Source organism: Triturus cristatus, chromosome 2_2, assembly GCF_964204655.1.
Source record: "Triturus cristatus chromosome 2_2, aTriCri1.1, whole genome shotgun sequence".
NCBI classification, from domain to species: domain Eukaryota; kingdom Metazoa; phylum Chordata; class Amphibia; order Caudata; family Salamandridae; genus Triturus; species Triturus cristatus.
In genome coordinates, this window is record NC_140582.1 from 512,025,017 (window position 1) to 512,043,438 (window position 18,422).

Consider the following 18,422-nt stretch of genomic DNA (forward strand, 5'->3'; position numbering starts at 1 on the left):
TATCAGCAACATTCACAATAGCAACTGCCGTGAACAATAAAACCAAGCATCCCCCCCGCCGTTGAGACCTAAGAAGTGAAAAATAAAGAAAACAGAGCAGTATTATTTTACAAACAATTCCAAATACCTTGTAAAATATTGGTTTTAGGACATGGATTATAGAGTGACCTAAAAGCACATTAATTTCATAGGATAGGCCCAGAAATGTTGTTCAACTCAAAATAACTCCCCTTCACAAGAAAACATTTTTCTTTTTTTGCTCCTACCTTTGTTTTAGACAGATAGACTTTGTTCACTTTATGCAGCTCTCCTGACTTGCTGGAAGATGACTGTTGTACTCTAACGTACTTATCTGTTAAGGATATGAAGCTAATAAACCACACAACTAGAAGGTCTTTACACTGATACTCAACCCTTATCTTATAAAAAATGCAACTCTTTGAACTGGCCTCAAGCTGATATGAGGAATTTCCACTGCTAAGCAATTTTGTTTGAAGTCATGTAAGCTCTTTTTTGAGTTTTGTATAAATATCACAAAGTGAGTATTGATTGTGTCCAGTCTACTCTCGCAATCTGAGTGTGAGTTGTATATTGTTTCGGTTAGTGTAATAAATGGCTTAAAAAGTCTGCCTCCTACATCTCGCACTTCAATTGTAAGTGGACAAAGTGGTGATAACCAAAGCATATAAATGCGTTTTCCACAAATGGCGACTCTGGTGGGCCCTCTACGTGGGACATCTGCTCTTGAGTCTGTGGCTGAGGGGACTGAACTGAGACTGATTAAGGTAGGGCCCCTGCAAGCAAGAGACAAGTTTCTCACAGTTGCCATCTGACGTTTCAAACCAGCATCCCTCAGCAACAGTATTTCCCCGGCAGAGATCCCGAACGGGTTGACTGCAGACTGACACATTTGTCCAAAGTGCAGAGAGACGGACGCCCCCACATTAACTTGGTAAGGTTGTTCTGAATGCATGCTTGCGCAATTGATTGAATTGAAGAGACACATCATTTTGGGAGATTGGAGATTGAGATTATTAGTTTTCTCATTTATTGGGGGTCTACAATTTTAGAGGACAATAAATAAACTAAGGAAATGCATTTCTCATTGTTATTGTTGTTTTGGAAGTCCATATTTGGACACGTTGCTCCACTCCCCAACCCAATTGGAGGTCGTAGGTGAAATGTGAATTTGGGGTGAATGTTTGGAATAGATTTTTTGTTATAAAATATCCAAAGGAGAATGAAGATTTGAGATGGCTGCTTGATGGCTCCTTAGATTTAAAAAAAATATATATACAGTATCTACAACAGAGTGTTGTTTTAGGAAAAAAAAGTAGATTAAAAAAAAACAGAAAGTGAGACAGGCAATGTGGCAAAGCTTTCAAAAATGGGAAAAACATGCACCACATTAGCAGGGCTCGGAAAAAGTCTACTGGCAATGTCAGCAAGATTTAATAAGAATTAGCTATTTTAGGGATTACCACAGCGAGCTGCCAACAGGTGTTCTGCCTACTCAGCAAACTGAATCAGTGGTAAAGATGCTTTTAAATATTGTTATCTTGTGGCATTTGCTCAGCTTTCAGAGACAGAGGTCAAAAGTCAGTTTGTTTTATGTGAATGAAGGATTTTGTAAAGTGAACTGAATGACAATCACACTCTGCAAGGCATGTGAAATGAAAGGCTGTAAGATGCAGAGTCTCTTTTTCTCAAACACAGCACTGAAATAGCTAATAAGTGAACGGTTCAAACATTTCAAATATATTTCACTAAATATGAAGACACATTTTTGTAATTTTGTGGTGAGGAAAAAATATTTTTATAGGATCAAAACAATTTAGATGTGTTTGCTTGGTGATGTGCAAATGTTAGGTGTTGTTCCTGAAACCAGATTTCCAAACATTGTTTGTGCACTGTGTATTTTTATCAGTAAGACTACACGTCAGTGGGAACGTGTTGTGGCATTTTCAATGGAAAATATGCTATCTGCAATGACAGTGCACTACTACAGTAGGCTTTGTTTTAGTAATATATTTGTAATAGGGGAGTTTTAGACATGAGGTGGGAATTATTACTGCTCTTGCCTAGATGACAATGCTATTAAGGTCTAGCTGGTCAACTGCCTGACTCACCCCTTGCCCAGCATGCGCCAAACATTGTGCCTATATACAGGGATATGTGCACTCTGTTTCAGTGAAGGGACATTCCTCCCCAGGTTCACAGCCTGTTAGACCCGGCTTTCTGGGGACCAGGGCACTCAGGGGGCATTATGCTCCAATTAAATCAACAGGAGTTTTTCCCACTGGTGTACTGGGGCCGCAGTACTAGTGGACCCAAAATTGGATAACCAAGTACTCCTCTCTAGCATTTGACTTTCTTATGGTAGAAAGACGGAGCACTCCAAGGCTTACTCAAAGAGGTGAGGTGGAGTTAGACATTCAGAATACAGTGCAAAGTGTACTACCAGCTGGTAAAAATCCAGTCAGTGCTTTACTTTTTATAAAAGAAAAGTATGTTGATACATCCAAGAGAATTATATAACACATACGATTAGGATTAATAGTGAAAATTAGAACGTCTCTACAACCTGCTGGGCCAGAGTTCTGACCCCAAACAGTATTATAGTACCTAGAAGCTAAGCACTATAAAACACAGTTAATTTTACAGACCATGTTGCACAGGGTTACTCTCATTAGACCCATTCTTATTATGAGAGTTGTTTAAAATTCAACAAAGAAAATGTTGATAAAGTGTTATTGCAACAGAAATTGATGGGAAATATGAGAAGAGGAGGACAATGGAACAGGGGCTGGCAGCCGCGGTCGGTAGTAGGAGTAACTGCAGGGCGGTGACGTGGGGAGGGGGAGGGGCAGGGTGGGGGGTAGTAAACTATGTATTACGGAGGTTTACAGGTATGTTAACATATAAATTAATAAAACAAATTTTGTTGCGTACACTGCATCCCCAAATGCGATGCAGTGTATGCAACGAAATTCGTTTTATTAATTTATATGTTAACTTACCTGTAAACCTCCGTAATCCATAGTTTACTACCCCCCACCCTGCCCCTCTCCCTCCCCACGTCACCGCCCTGCAGTTACTCCTACTACCGACCGCGGCTGGGGGCCGGTCGAACCTTATCGGATCTGGCGCAGCAATGTATTGCAGGATTAGGCCAAAATAAGTGTGCCTTTTGCTTACAGGAAGCGTCATTGGAAGGATGAATGCCTTAATTTATAGGGACAAACAACGGTGGCGAGAGGAAGGGGTAATTCATTCACAAGGAGTACAAGCAGAAGTGGTGCAAGCAGACTTTTCAGATTAATACTTGCATGCAGAACAGAAGGGAGCAGAACAGATTCACACAAAGCTGATTAGAGGGAGTAGATTTAGCTGGGATGAGGACATATTAGATGTAGGTTGTGTGTTATATTTTGATTTTTTATTGAAAACACCAACCTTTATGTATCGACTAAGTGGTTTTGTCAAGGCTTATTTGATGTATGCTTAATTTCTCTCTATGAGAGATTCTGCAAATATTAATAATTGATGTAGTTGTGTGCTAATCTCACTCTGGCTTTATTTTTGAATTCATAAGTTATGACTGACATCATTTGTGCCTTATAGGATGTTTCTTTCCTTATGGGACCTGCTGTGTTCAAATGATGCTATTTTTTGCACTTAATTAATTTTGCTATTAGCAATTCTGTGACCTGATTGATATCAGACTAATGAATAACTCCTTTAAAATATATATATATATATATATATATATATATATATATATATATATATACAATCCTGAGCTCTCATTAGTAACTACAATATATATTTGATTACTTGCCTGCGTTTATGAAGGAGCTTTAATGGTCAAAATAGTCATTGTGAAGCTGTCTTTTTGCAATTGAAAAATGCTTTATGTAATGCTCCAGATTTTGGTAAAACCTGATGATAACAAATTTGTGCATGAAAAAAATGGTTGCAGCTTGGCACAGTCCTATGGGGTAAGGAATAGGCCATGCGCGTATTTATCCTCCACATTGGACCCGGTAGCGAGAGGTTTGCCAAATTGCAATCTGAAATGTATGTTTTGGGTCACAAGTTTGGCAATTATAGTACCATATGCAGTGGACTTAAACTCAGACGCAGCACCTGACCAGTGCGATATTAACTGGGTATGAGTTGACACTTTTTGCTCCAAACATCACTCTGAAATGCTGTAACATTTTGAATCCAGCCACTGTACTATCCCTCTCTGAGCCCCAACAAGATGAGAAGCATGATTGCATATTTAATACTGAGGAGACTAAAGAGACGGGTAGACTTGACAGATACCCCTATATTTGACCCCCCAAGGGGAACTGTTCGTGGTTCATGTTACAAACCATCTTGTGACACTAGTACAGCGGCCTATGCAGTTACTACCTTGAAATCTGTGGTTCAGTTATGTAAAGTAAAACAAATGTCAGCACAATCTGTGAAGCTGACAGTTCTGACTAGAGCCTGTAAATTAAGTAAAGATTTGATTGTAAATATCTATATAAATAGACAATATGACTTGGGGGTGGCCCACTCATTCGGATGACACTGGGAAAAAGGGCCTTTTTGACTTTGCATGGTTTTAAAATACAGTATGGTGAATGAATAGTAAATTTATTGGATGCCTTGATGTTACCTAAAAGGGTTGCTATTGTTAAATGTTTTGCTTACAAGAGAATTAGATGAGATAATACAGGGAACTGCTTTTGCCAATGAAACAGCTAAACGAAGAGCCTAATCAGAGTATAGTCTAATGCATGTTGTAGGGACAGCTAGATGGATACCAGAAGTGCCTATGTTTAATCAGACTCTAGATTGTGTTAGGGAAAGACAGGAAGAAGCTACGGAGAAAGAGAGGGAACAGTGGAAAAGATATGGGTGTCAGGGTGCGACAGGATGTTGGATAGATCTGTCAGAAAAGAAAAGTTGATTGCTTACAAAGTGTTATGTGAATGCTATTGCTACTATGGCCCACAATCCAGCCAACATCAGTGCTAAAGGAATAGTGGCCACGTCAGGACATGTATGGTTCACTGATTTGATTCACATGGTGGCAGAGTTCTATGACAAGAGATGCATGATATGCACTACTCATAACAAAGGAAAAGGTACCCTATTTCAACAGGTCATTTTGCACACCCAGATCTGCCCTTCGAGGTCTTGCAACCTATTGTTAAATGTTTTGCTTACAAGAGAATTAGATGAGATAATACAGGGAACTGCTTTTGCCAATGAAACAGCTAAACGAAGAGCCTAATCAGAGTATAGTCTAATGCATGTTGTAGGGACAGCTAGATGGATACCAGAAGTGCCTATGTTTAATCAGACTCTAGATTGTGTTAGGGAAAGACAGGAAGAAGCTACGGAGAAAGAGAGGGAACAGTGGAAAAGATATGGGTGTCAGGGTGCGACAGGATGTTGGATAGATCTGTCAGAAAAGAAAAGTTGATTGCTTACAAAGTGTTATGTGAATGCTATTGCTACTATGGCCCACAATCCAGCCAACATCAGTGCTAAAGGAATAGTGGCCACGTCAGGACATGTATGGTTCACTGATTTGATTCACATGGTGGCAGAGTTCTATGACAAGAGATGCATGATATGCACTACTCATAACAAAGGAAAAGGTACCCTATTTCAACAGGTCATTTTGCACACCCAGATCTGCCCTTCGAGGTCTTGCAACCATTTGAGGTGGTTATGGGGAGGCCAGCAAATGTATAGTGTGTACCAAAATCCCCCCAAAAATATTGACATTGAATATACTTTGCTTGTTGATTACTGTGACTAATTGACTAAAGATTTGGTTTGATCCACACACAGGTGAAGGACAGTCTCCCTCCTAGTATTTAGGGTCTAAGTCACAAGCTGAGGCCTAGAGACTGTGTCTTCACCCAACAGTTTCAGAGAAAGTCCAGCCTTGAGCCACGCTGGAAGGGTCCTGTGCAAGTTCTCCTCGCCAGCCAGACTGCTGTTAAGTGAACAGGGCACAGACATCGGATCCATGCCAGTGATGTGGAGAAAGCAAGCACCACTTCCTTTGCCATATGATTGATCAGTGGGTAACAAGAGGAATACTTGATTTTGAATCTGATCAGATCTCTCAGCAAGTGCCATTTGGGGATGGTGATCTGTTTTTTACATGGTGAGGGGGTGCTATTGGTTGTATTATGTCCCGCTAGCAAAATAAATGGCTTAAAAAGTCTGCCTCCAACTTCTCGCACTTTAATTTTAAGTGGACAAAGTGGTGATAACCAAAGTTTATAAATGTGCTTTCCATAACCTAGGCACTTTCTTGATGCTCAAAGGACAAGAACACATCTCTGAGTCGGACTTAGTCTACACGTCCTTCTTTTCTTCAACGTCAAAATCTTCATTACTTAACAATTCAACGTTTCCTTACTAAAATTATCTAAAATTATCAAGAACATTCATTACTTTCTCACATTAAGTGAACACCACCACATTTCTTCTCACTTCTCCGACAAATTAAGGTTTTAGGAAGTTAGAGACTTCTTTCTAAACAAAAGTAGGCAAGGCCATTTGCACTCTTCTCCTACCAACAACATCACATCCCCTTTCCAGTCCCTTCCATACAATAATTGACTTTTGATTACTTTTTCAGCTCTATGCTTAATAGTCTCTTTATTCAACTTCATCCTGTTTATCTAGGCTTGATACAACCTAGCAACAATATGAATGGTGACTGTGTTGGAGTATGATATACCCATAATGACTTTTGCAAAGCCATCTGTTCATTCAACCTAGTGACTCATGATAGCTGAATGTTAACAGTAATCACGCTGTTAAAACGTTCAACTGTTTCATTGCTTCTGGGATGATTTAACAGCATTCTTACGATTTATCTGCACCTCAGTTAAAATCATCAATCAGGATTCTTGTAAAGCATGACTACGCACCCGTTAGGGTCTCTAAGCGCTGAGTGGGGTAGGGGGTCTGTGATTCAGTCAAAGATCAAGGTTTTGAGGTCCTTACTCAATTTAGGCAGAGAAGGTGATTGCCTAAGATGTAGAGGCAGGGAGTGCCAGGTCTTCGCAGCAAAATCATCTGTTCCATTAAAGTGATGTGCACTTCATTGTCAGTGATGATTTTAGCAAGTCAGCCCTTCTTCCAAATATGTTCTTCAAAAACTCTCACTACTGTATTTGTGACCACAGTGTCTATAAATCTCAAAGCAGACCACCTCGAACGCAAATCCATAATTACCACTGTATACTTGCCAATACCTGCTAAAATATACAGACCACTAGTCCCAACACCAGTTTTAAATAATAATGTGATGGCTCCTTACAGCCTCTATTTCCCTTCAGCAACTTGTCACTATCAGTGCACAGTGCATACTCCTTCATATAATATTCCACCAATTTATCTAGATGGGCCCCAAAATCTACCCCTTGAAATATGTTTTATCATCCTCAGTCCATTGTGGGCCAGATGTTCAATCAATCAGACAGATGTTCCAGCTCTGGCATTGTGTTGTCAACCCCAGTTGCACCAGCATTCTACCCAACCATCACAAAACCCCGCCTACCACACAGGGTTTGCCAGCTACAGGGAAACAAGGAGATATTTCCTAACTTGCATCTGATGTGCAAGGTCATTTGCTGGCTTTCCCCAACAGCAGATCTGCAGACACACTGCTTATCCCTGGTTCTTCTGTCAGTTCTTCATCCAACACTGCCAAAAGCTCAACAATGACTAATCTTCCTCATGAATGATACCATTCAATCACCTTTCCTTTTCCTCTACTGGTGACCTTGTTAAAAATCTACCAATATGTTTTGTTTTATCTTGGTGCTATTTCAACTTGTAGCTACACTCTTAAGCCAACCACTGACACTTGATGAATCAGAGAGTTGCTGCTCTTTCTGATCAATAGGTGTTGAACAACCACACCTGTGGTGAGTGATCAATCCTAACTACAGACTCATCACCCCTAAAGGTTTGGAAAGAAATGAATGAGATTCCCAACATACCAGAATCTTCTTTTCAACTGAAGAATAGATAAATTCAGCACTATGCAGGGTGTATGATACATATGCAAACTCAATTTAGTTTCTGATATTCACCAGTGGGGTCCATGTGATTGAAAAATGTAATGAGCACTGCATTTTCAATTCCCCTTTCACTATCTCAAATGACTGATCACCTTCCCTACACCACCCAAAAATGCACATTGTTCTTATCTCATGCATGACCTTTGTTTTATTTATCAAATATGTCACAGACCTAAAATAATATTCCACAAGACTTTTTTCCCTGCTTTCTTCAAACATTTATTTGAACATATTCCCTTTAGATATGTGGCGACTAAAGGAATCCAGACCATGCATTTACATTTTTCAGTTTTGTTCCTTAATGGTTACATCGTGATCCCACAAGATATCAAGCACTCCTTTCAAAACACAATCATGTTAAGGAACATTGTTCCCACATACCAAGATATCATTCTGGAAATATGCCACTCCTTGCAAGTTATTAAATAAATCATGTATTTCCTTTCGAAAAGCAACTAAGGCATATGACAAACCAAAAGTCATGTCATTTAAACAAAAGGTCTCAGTGTTATAAATTACAACCGGTGCCTTAAATCTTTATGCAATGTGATCTGATGAAAAGTAGAGCAAAGATAAGTAGTCAAAAAATCTCTGCAACATTTAGCAATGTCACCATTCATTGATGTTTGGTAAAGGATGCCTATCCACCCAAACACAAGCATTGAATTTATGCAAATCAACACAGGTGCACGAAAAACCATTCCTCTTTCTTGCCATAACCACCTGAGAGAGCTGTCGCAAGTTTTCAGTCTCTTCTAGCCCACCCGCATGGAATAAACTCAGCTCATTTTTTCAATTCCTCTCTCATTGCGAGTTACACACTGAGAAATCTACATACAGTAGATCTTGTCCTTCCGTCAGTGGTATTTTAGGGAAAAGCCTCTTGTGTTTTCCAGAACCAAGCTTAAAAACTTCAAGATACTTCTGCTCCTATTTGACATATAACTAAATCTCATTTCAACAAAACCCCTCTAAGTGGGCATTCAATCAATTAATTTTTTGGATTACCTGAGGTCATGTTTAATGTCAATATTCTGCTGTTCCTTCTGCTCCAAAGGGCTTGTTCCCTTTCTGCTAAATAAATTACTACTCATGTCCATCTGTTGTCAAATTCCAACTATATGGAAATCTGATCACGCACCTTATGCTTATTTTGTGTTTCTTCTCTGATCACAGAGGAAATTACAAAAAACAAACTTCCTCTATCTTTGCCATTCCCAAACTTATCACTCACCACTAGTAGGAAAAATGTCCAAGTGTTCACTACCTCTCTTATGGTAATTGTCAAACATTGTGTTTGTCAGTAACCATTCTCTGAATACAAGGGTGCCAGGAACGATATCTTGACTGGGTTTGCTTTAATGTGTGGCAATACTCTGATGTTTACTTTAAGTATATGATGACGCTCAGGCTCATTCTAGTGATTCTTTATTCTTTTAGTGATACTCCTTAGTATGCGCCTCAGTGCATAAAGACCACAACATGACAGCACTTGAATATGAGGTGTGGAGATCATGTCTGATCTCCTGTAAGTTATTAGGAATGTCAAAAAGACTCTAGAGCCTAAACACGACACCCTAACCACTGAGGTGGGATTCTTGCGAGCAGATCACAGAACACTTGCGAACCGAGTGGATTCTTTAGAATCGACATTAGCAACCATGCACCCAACTGTGGCTAATATGCATATGCAAATAGAAGATCAGCAGAAAGCTGTAACTTTCCTGTAGCTGTATCTCCAGACGCCACCCAAGATAAAACAATGTGTGCATCACTGGCCTGCCGGAGGGGGTGGAAGGCCCTAGTAGCATGTAGCTGTTCCTCAAAGACTGGCTGGCAAATATGGTACTAGAGGGGAAGAAGTCACACTTTTTCTCTGTGGAACAGGTGCACAAAGTGCTCATCAGGATACCACCCTTCCGGAGCACCTCTAGACCATTGGTGGCTAAGCTGTTCAGTTATCTAGATAAGGACCACATCTTTCAGGTCTCAAGGAGTAGGGACCCATGGCAGCTGGACAATGGGAAGGTGAGCATATTCCCGGACTATACCATGGTAGTCCAGAAGCCTTGTGGATCCATCCTTAACATAAAATGGAAGTTACAACAAATGGGCATTAAACACTCTCATGTTTCCAGTTCAAGCCGGGGTATTACACTCAGAGATGGTTGTCTTCTACACATCACCATCGGAGGTATGCAAGTGGCTGGAGTCTACGAGATGTGTGATGTTGAACAGCAGTACTGCCCATAAGAGTGGTTGGCACAGGCAGAAAGCAAGGACCAGACCCAACAGGACCATGAGGGGTAAACCCTCAAAAGAGCAGGCAGCCAAGGAAAGAACAATTGTGGTGTGGAGGTTAAACTACACAGTAACGCAGACACTGCACTTCCCACCACTCCTCTTGGCACCCCGGATCAGCCATAGCGGGGGTCATAAAACTGGAGCTGCAGGCAGGACTGGCATCCAATCAGATTATATCAATTCAGTATTGTGATATTCTTTACATGCTGCACATGTTGTTGCTATAATACAACTGTGGGGAGGAGGGGATGGGGTAATATATGCCTACAACAGTTTCAGGGGGACATTAGAGATGCGAGGCAGATTAGGCCACAGGGGAGGAAACAATACCACACACCATCGGTATTTGATCTGCCCCCAAGACCTAGATGGACCAGTTGAGTGCACCAGATGGTTGGGTGATGCATTAGTCGAACTACTGGTGTAGTCTAGACCTGGTGGAAGGAGTTGGGAGCTATACATTTGCTATGGTTCACATGGAGATGTCTCTTACCAAAACCAGTATAAATGAATTTATTTTAAAGAACTACCCGTGCAGATTAGCATATGCAATGAGAGCACACAGACACGTACTAGACATGAATGGCAACCACCCAAGAGGAGGTATTCCATTGATACAGTGTCATGACCTGGAATGTGGGCGGGATGGCTACACTCCTGAAATGCCACAGGATCCACACCTATTTAAAGCGTAGGAGGGTATACATTGCACATTTGCAGGATACGCACTTGATCTCTTTAGAGCTTCAGAAAGTGTCGAGTAGGTGGAGCAGACCAGTGGTGGGCACTGCCTACTTGGCATACGCAAGAGTGCTGATGATCTGGATTTCCCCCTCAGTCCCACTGGGGATACATCGTAAAGTAGTTGACAGGGAGGTGTGCTATGCAGTGGTGGTGGAGGTACTTGACGGGTAACCTTTGTCACTGGTAGCTATCTACGCCCCTAATAGCAATCAACCACCATTCCTAGACTGCCTTCCCCTCATATTTGTGCAGAACCTAGGGTCCTATGCAGATGGAATGGATATTTTAGCTGTGCAAATGATGTTCTGCTAGATAGATTGCCACCTCCATCGCAAGCTGCAAGTAGTCCTATGACATTCTGCCTTTTTGGTTCATGGATTATAGATAGAGAGTTCCATGACATTAGGCAATTCATGCACCCCTATAGTTTATAATATTCCTAATACTTTCCTGTACACCACCTACACACAAGAATTGACTTGCTTCTGTGCAAGGAGGCGATGTCCTGTAATGTCCTAGACACTAAAAACTTGGGTCAGACGTTGTCAAACTACAGCACATTTCAAATGGTAGTGAGATGGGGCAGAAGTCGCAAATGTATACCCACATTGAGACTTAATGCCCAAGCCTTGTCAGACACATCATATAGGAAAACTATGGGGGGAAAGATTCGATCAATATTTTACTGAAAATAATCGTACAGCAACTGGTAGAGGCATTGAATGGAATGCATTTAAGGTGGTTCTTCATGGACTGTGTATTAAGCCCTCATATAGCATAAAACACATGTTGACCAATGAGATCAACCCATTTGAATGCCAAATAAGAGAATTAGAGGCGAGGTTGGTGGTGGAACCAGGGGACACACATAATCTCATTGCAGCCCGTCTGGAGTGCAGAGCTCTGGTGGAGCATCTGGGGCAGATAGACTACAGGGAATATGTTGCTCATCAACACGCAGAGGCGGGCAGGGCAGGTCGATTATTTGCATGGTTTCTTCGCACAGACACTCTTAGAACCCCAACAGGGGCCATACCATCATCACCAGGCCAGATAGTCACTACACAAGCTTCAATTAATGTAGTGTTCGTAGATTATTATGCCACCCTCTAAACGGCCACATCCACAGTAGAAGGATCAACCTTGTGCTCCTATGTGGACAGACTATCTATTTAATACCTAGGTGCCTGACAGAGATCCACCCTAGACAAGCCACTCACAATAGCAGAGATACGTGCAGCAATAGATCAGATGGCACGTGACAAATCCTTGGGCACCGATGGGCTCCCTGTGGGATTTTATGCAACCTACAGACCGAAACTGGCCTTGAAGCTTCTCCAGCTATACAAGGAAGCTAAAGTGACAGGAATGCTGAGAGAGGCATGGATAGTTGTCCTCCCTAAACCGGATTGTGATCCCATGAAAATGCGTTCCAACTGGTCCCTTTCATTACGCAGCACTGACTGCAAGATACATGGGACCGTGATAGCCAACAGGTTGACCCCAATAATTGACACAGTGGTACACCTAGACCAAAATGGGTATATACCAGGAGGAATACATCCATCAACCTCAGGCAGCTGTTTTCCCTAATGGAGCGGACGCCGGAGGATGGTACACCTCCAGTGGCGATGTTTCTAGACATTGAGAAAGCATTTGACACTGTGGGGTGGACGTACCTGATGGCAGTGCTGGAAAGAATGGGATTTGGCAGGAAATTAGATGGGATTTATAAACTCAGCTCCAACTGCCAGGGTTTAAACATGTAGAGGCATTTCTGACTCAAGCTTTATGGGCCAGGACACTAGGCAGGGGTGCCCACTCTCACACTTAATATTCGCACTGGCCATGGAACAACTCATGGCCCTGCTTAGACTCATGGACCCAGTATGGAGAATACTGAATAATGGAACTTGGGGCATCATCTCCCTGTGGGCAGATGGTGCATTTCTCTACCTGAGCAATGCACAGCAGACCCTTACCCCTATGGTGGCTATGCTGATGAGTTTGGGGACGTATCATAGTTGAGGCTCAATAAGACCAACAAAGGCTTTTTCCCACTAAGGAACCTGAATGACACTGAGTCAGAGGTGATGACAGACGTAAGACTGAAATGGAGATATCTGGAATGGAGATATGACAGGTTCAAATACTGATAGTCAATGTATACCACACTGATAACAATCTAATACAGGTGAATTTGATCAAGGTGGTGACCAGCACTAAGCATTTGGTGCAATTGTGGCAGACCCTTCCACTCTCCCCAATGGGTAAGGGGGAAATCTCTGAATGTTGGTGTTACCGAGGTTGCTGTACCACATTTCAACTCTTCTAGTGAGGCTCCCCAAGGCTTTCTAAGGGGACTGGATAGTGTACTCACAGACATGACATAGGGGACTGGTAGAAAGAGTGTAGCACTGCTTAAGTTTTATAACCTACTCGACAAGGGAGGACTAGGAGCTCCTAATTATGAGATATACTACACGGCTGATCAACTGTATTGCCCATTGAAATGGCTATCAGTAACTCCCAGTCCAGAGAAGACAAGCATAGCACAGGGGCTCTAGGACCATCTACTGCTGGACTGGCTAATGTGATCTCGAGCCTAGAATGCCTCCATAAACAAATTGGCGAGGTTGGATAAATGCTCTTGGTATAGATATGTGCCCCTGGGACAACTTCTATACCATACCCCCAAATCTGCCACTGTGGGTACTCCCAGACTTCCATGAAATAACTCTCCCCCATGATATAAAACACGAAACACTAGTCAGAGAGTGGACTGGTCACATTGGTGGGTATATTTTTGAAAATACCTTACTGCTCTCATTTCAAGAGGTGAATGATAAATATGGGATTTGCCCGGGGCACTTCCTGACACATAATGCAGTGACACAAGCAATCAAGCAGAGACGGAGGCAGGATCAGAGTGAGCCACATCCCCCTGAGACACTGAGGCTCTTATTAGAACATGATGGGTGTGGGAAGGTGGTCACCCTCTGTACAATGCCGTGCTGTTGGGACAGATTAATGGCTACCAAGACTTGAAAGATAAATGGCACATAATCATGGGACGGGAACTGATAGACAGACAGTGGGAGGCCACTTTGAGACATGTTAAAACATGTTAGACTTCAAGTAAATATTTGGACCCCAAATAGATGTTAGGATCCCGATAAGAGGACACTGACACTTAATCATATTTCATTTGTATAAACATGTAGGAAAAATCCTTTTTCCTCTTTAGCTAAAAGGAATCTTTATATGAAAAATCATAAAGAGATACTGGTCAGAAAAGTGTAGTGCTCTGATTCACTACCTGGTTTAATGGTGGGGTATTTTGGTTGTTGCTCTTGCCTTTCTTTTTATTTTTATGTTATCATTTTTTTATTAGCATTTCATAAATACAGTATAAGAAATATATGATAAAATTGCATATTCTACAATATGTTGTAGCATAGAAATAATAATGAATACAGTAATAAATATAAAAGCAAATACAGCAGAATCCATAGAATAGCAGAAAAAAGAGGTTAGGGACAAAGCATATTATATCAAGTAAAAGTAATACAGACACCATTAAATATTAAATAGTGGATATGAAATATTAAGACATTAAGCCATTAAATTGTCAACAAATCATTAAAATCTTGAAAATAATAGATTGTTAATTTAGTAAAACATAAATTACGTATTTCTTTAAAGAGCTCATTTGAAATATTAGCAGGTATTGCATTATAGAGAATACAGGATCACACCAGCAATAGATATAAATATAATATGTAAATATTGACTAACTGATTATAATTCAATAGGAGCATGGATCAATAAACTATAAGTACTTAAGTATCAATATCAGTGAAATGGTCAAAGTAACCTAAGAAGTGAAGGTAGTAGCAGATACATCTTCTACATGTAAGAAAGGATCCCATACTTGCAAAAACAATTCAGTTTGATCTTGAATGTGATATATGACTCTCCCATGTGAGGCAGTTTGAATCATTGATGTTAGCCAATTCTCCTATTATGGCGGAGATGGAGATTTCCATTGCCTTAATATACAAATTTTAGCAGTAGCCAGTGCTGTGTGAACTCTACGACATTGCAGTTTGGAAAGGGTAGGAGAATCTCGTAAATCATGCAGCAAAATTGTTGCTGGCGAGAGTGGTAGATGTAAAGGAACAGTGTTATGCAAAACCCAACCTATATATGACCAGTAATGTTTAACCATGGAACATTTACATATGATGAGGACAATGTCACAACCAGAGGCATTACATCTCCAACAATTAGTATGCGATAATAGGCCTACTTTGTGTAATTTCACGGGGGACCAGTGCCAGTCATGAAGTATTTTAAATATACAGAATTTTTAGCGAGCCTCACGAGCACCTTCATCTAAGTTTTCCAATATAGTTGTCCATTGTTCATTTTCATAGGAAAGTCCCAGACGTGATTGCCACTTAGAACGAAGATCACAAGATAAAGGATGAGAAAATAATTGTGTTGTGAGTGTTTTATATAAACCGCATATAACCCCTTTATGTCTCCTCCAAGTGTGGAGATAAAATGTTATTGGTGAAATTTCCAGTATCCAGGATTTCGAGCCTAAAGCCTTAAGAAGAGAGTTATTTAGCTGTAAATAATTATCTTTTTGTAGTAGGGGAAGATTAAACTCCTACACCAATTGTGAAAAGGGTTTGAGATCTCCATTATGAAGAATCTGATCTAAGGTAAGAATACCAGCCGATTTCCATTGAGGCCAGAAGAGAGTTTTCTCTTTAATGCGTATTCCAGAGTTATTCCTTATTGGGGCTTTCACATGTAGACGTGGATTAAAGCCTAAGATACGGTGTGACCTTAGCCAAGTTTTACGCATTGCAGATAACATAGGATTACGGGGATCAAGACGGGTTGTACCTGACCCATATAAGGCAGAAAGACCCGAGTCAGTGGACAAGAGGAATCTTTCAATATGTACCCAGTGCGGTGTGTTAGAGGTACCTTGGAGCATGTATGTAAGTTGGGATAATTGCAATGCAATTGAATAGTGTTCAATCGAGGGAAGACTCAGACCACCATTAGAGTGATGGGCAATAAGTTTGTTTATGGCTAAACAGGGTTTGGTGGAGTCTCATATAAAAGATTTTATATTAGAGTCTATGAGATGCAATGTGGATAACGGAATATGAAGAGGAAGCATTCCTAGTGTATAAAGAAAACGTGGGAGAGTGACCATTTTTACTGCTTGGACTCTACCTCACATAGATAAACCAAAAATCTTCCATTTATCGAAATCACGTTGCATTTGGGTAAGTAGAGGACTTATAGTATCCGAGACCATGGCTTCTGTTCCCTTTTTCACAACAATACCTAGATATTTTAAATGAGAAGATTGCCAATGGAAGGGGTAACCTTGTATCACGTGTTGTGATGTGCCATCAGATATAGGTAGCGCTTCACTCTTGTCCCAATTAATTTTATATCCAGAAAAGGAGGAAAGATTCACTATGATTTGAAGCAGTGATGGGAGTGATCTTGATAAAGCAGTAATGGTAAGTAGAATGTCGTCTGCATAAAGATAAAGTTTGGATTCTTCCAGCGGAAGAGGGATGCCAACGACAGAGGATGACTGGCGTATTGCGGCTGCCAAAGGTTTAATAGTCAGTAAGAATAAAAGAGGTGACAAGGGGCAACCATGGCGAGTTCCTCTGCGGATTGGGAATGGAATGAAGCCCCCACAGTTAACTGATGCAGTAGGTTGTTCATATAACAATCGTACTTTATTATAAACTGATCTCCCAATCCAAAGTGTTCTTTTTGTGATCTAATATTTTATTATTTTAAAAGAAGAGAGAATACAATTATAGTAGAATGCAATACAACATAGCATTGTGGTCCATCAATAGACAAGAATTGAATAAATATCAATACGTTATATATGATACGTGTTATAAATATAAAATCATAGTTGTATTGCTTAGGTAAGTAGAGCAACAAAATAAGAGAAAAGAAAGAACAGAGAAAAGATAGAAAATAGTAAAGAATGGGGAAAAGAGGAAACAATAAGTAGAGAAAGAAAGGACTAGCAATAGATGGGGACCACTGCTCCGGTGAGAAACACAAATTAAGAAGTAGAAATAAAAGGATACTGGGCTACCAAACCTTGAGAAGCCAAATTCATATAGTTATCCAAGGAACTCCAGACACTCTTAGAAATGGAAGGTGAATAGTGTTTCTCCTCTACCAAAGTATGAGCTCCATGAAGATATGATACCCATGCCCACTAGGTGTGATAGGATAAAGAATTACAGGATTGCCACTCTGATAATATTACTTTAACAGCAATTGATATAAAGAGATCTAATAACTGCATATCCTCATCATCAAGGGGTAAAGGGGTTGATGCAGCCCATGGTCCCAATAAAATTATGGGTAATGAGAACTCCAATGCCATATCAAATATTAATGATAGATGTTTCTGAACCAACTCCCAAAAGGGTTGCAACAACGAGCATTTGAAAAACATATGCTGGTGAGTGCCTGAAAGCAACTTGCAATTCCAACAAAGATAGTTATCCCTAAGCTTCAATTTGTGTAAGCGAGCAGGAGTCCAATGCAGGAGATTCAGTGTAAAAAATGTTGATTGTATAAGAGAAGGAGAAATCTTATTCCATAGGGAAAGCTTCCCAATCAGCTACCATGACTCTTGTAAAGTATGTTCAAAAGTATCCCTTTCAAAATGATGTGAACATTTATCCTGTGTAATTGTAGACTGCGAACTCAATGGGGCAGATAGAAACTTATAAATTCTCGAAGCCATATGACCAGAACAAGACCACATGGAAAGAAGTGAGATAGTAGCCGAGTCTGGGCACAGGGGTAGTTTAGAAAGGCTAACCTTTAATTTTAGAAAATAATAAAAATCCATATTATTAAGGTGATATTCTCTAGCCAAAGAAGAAAAGGGAAGGGGATCATAACTGTCATCATAGAGATCTTTAACCAACGTAATACCTTTAGAAGCCCAGGAAGATATCATACCGGGATCAATGTCAATAACAATTTTAGGATTATACCATAAGGAAGACCATCTCGATTTATGAATGGGTTTGGATACCCTTCTGCCTATATATTTTAGTGCAGAAATTGTGTCTGAAATAATACAACCTGAATACGGAAGAACCAACTTAGAAGCCGTTAGGAAAGCAGGAGTGGAGCGCGGGGATCACATCTCTTGCTCAATATAAAAACACGGGG

General features: G+C 40.5%; 1 long non-coding RNA gene across 1 annotated transcript in view; it reads left to right on the forward strand.

Annotated features, from left to right (window-relative positions):
- Window positions 1–613: 613 nt before the first annotated feature.
- Window positions 614–18,422, forward strand: part of LOC146862441 (uncharacterized) — a 390,897-nt gene continuing 373,088 nt past the window's right edge. Inside the window, exon 1 of the long non-coding RNA XR_014978448.1 lies at window positions 614–952. This is a non-coding gene — a long non-coding RNA (uncharacterized LOC146862441). The remainder of the gene's footprint in view (window positions 953–18,422) is intronic.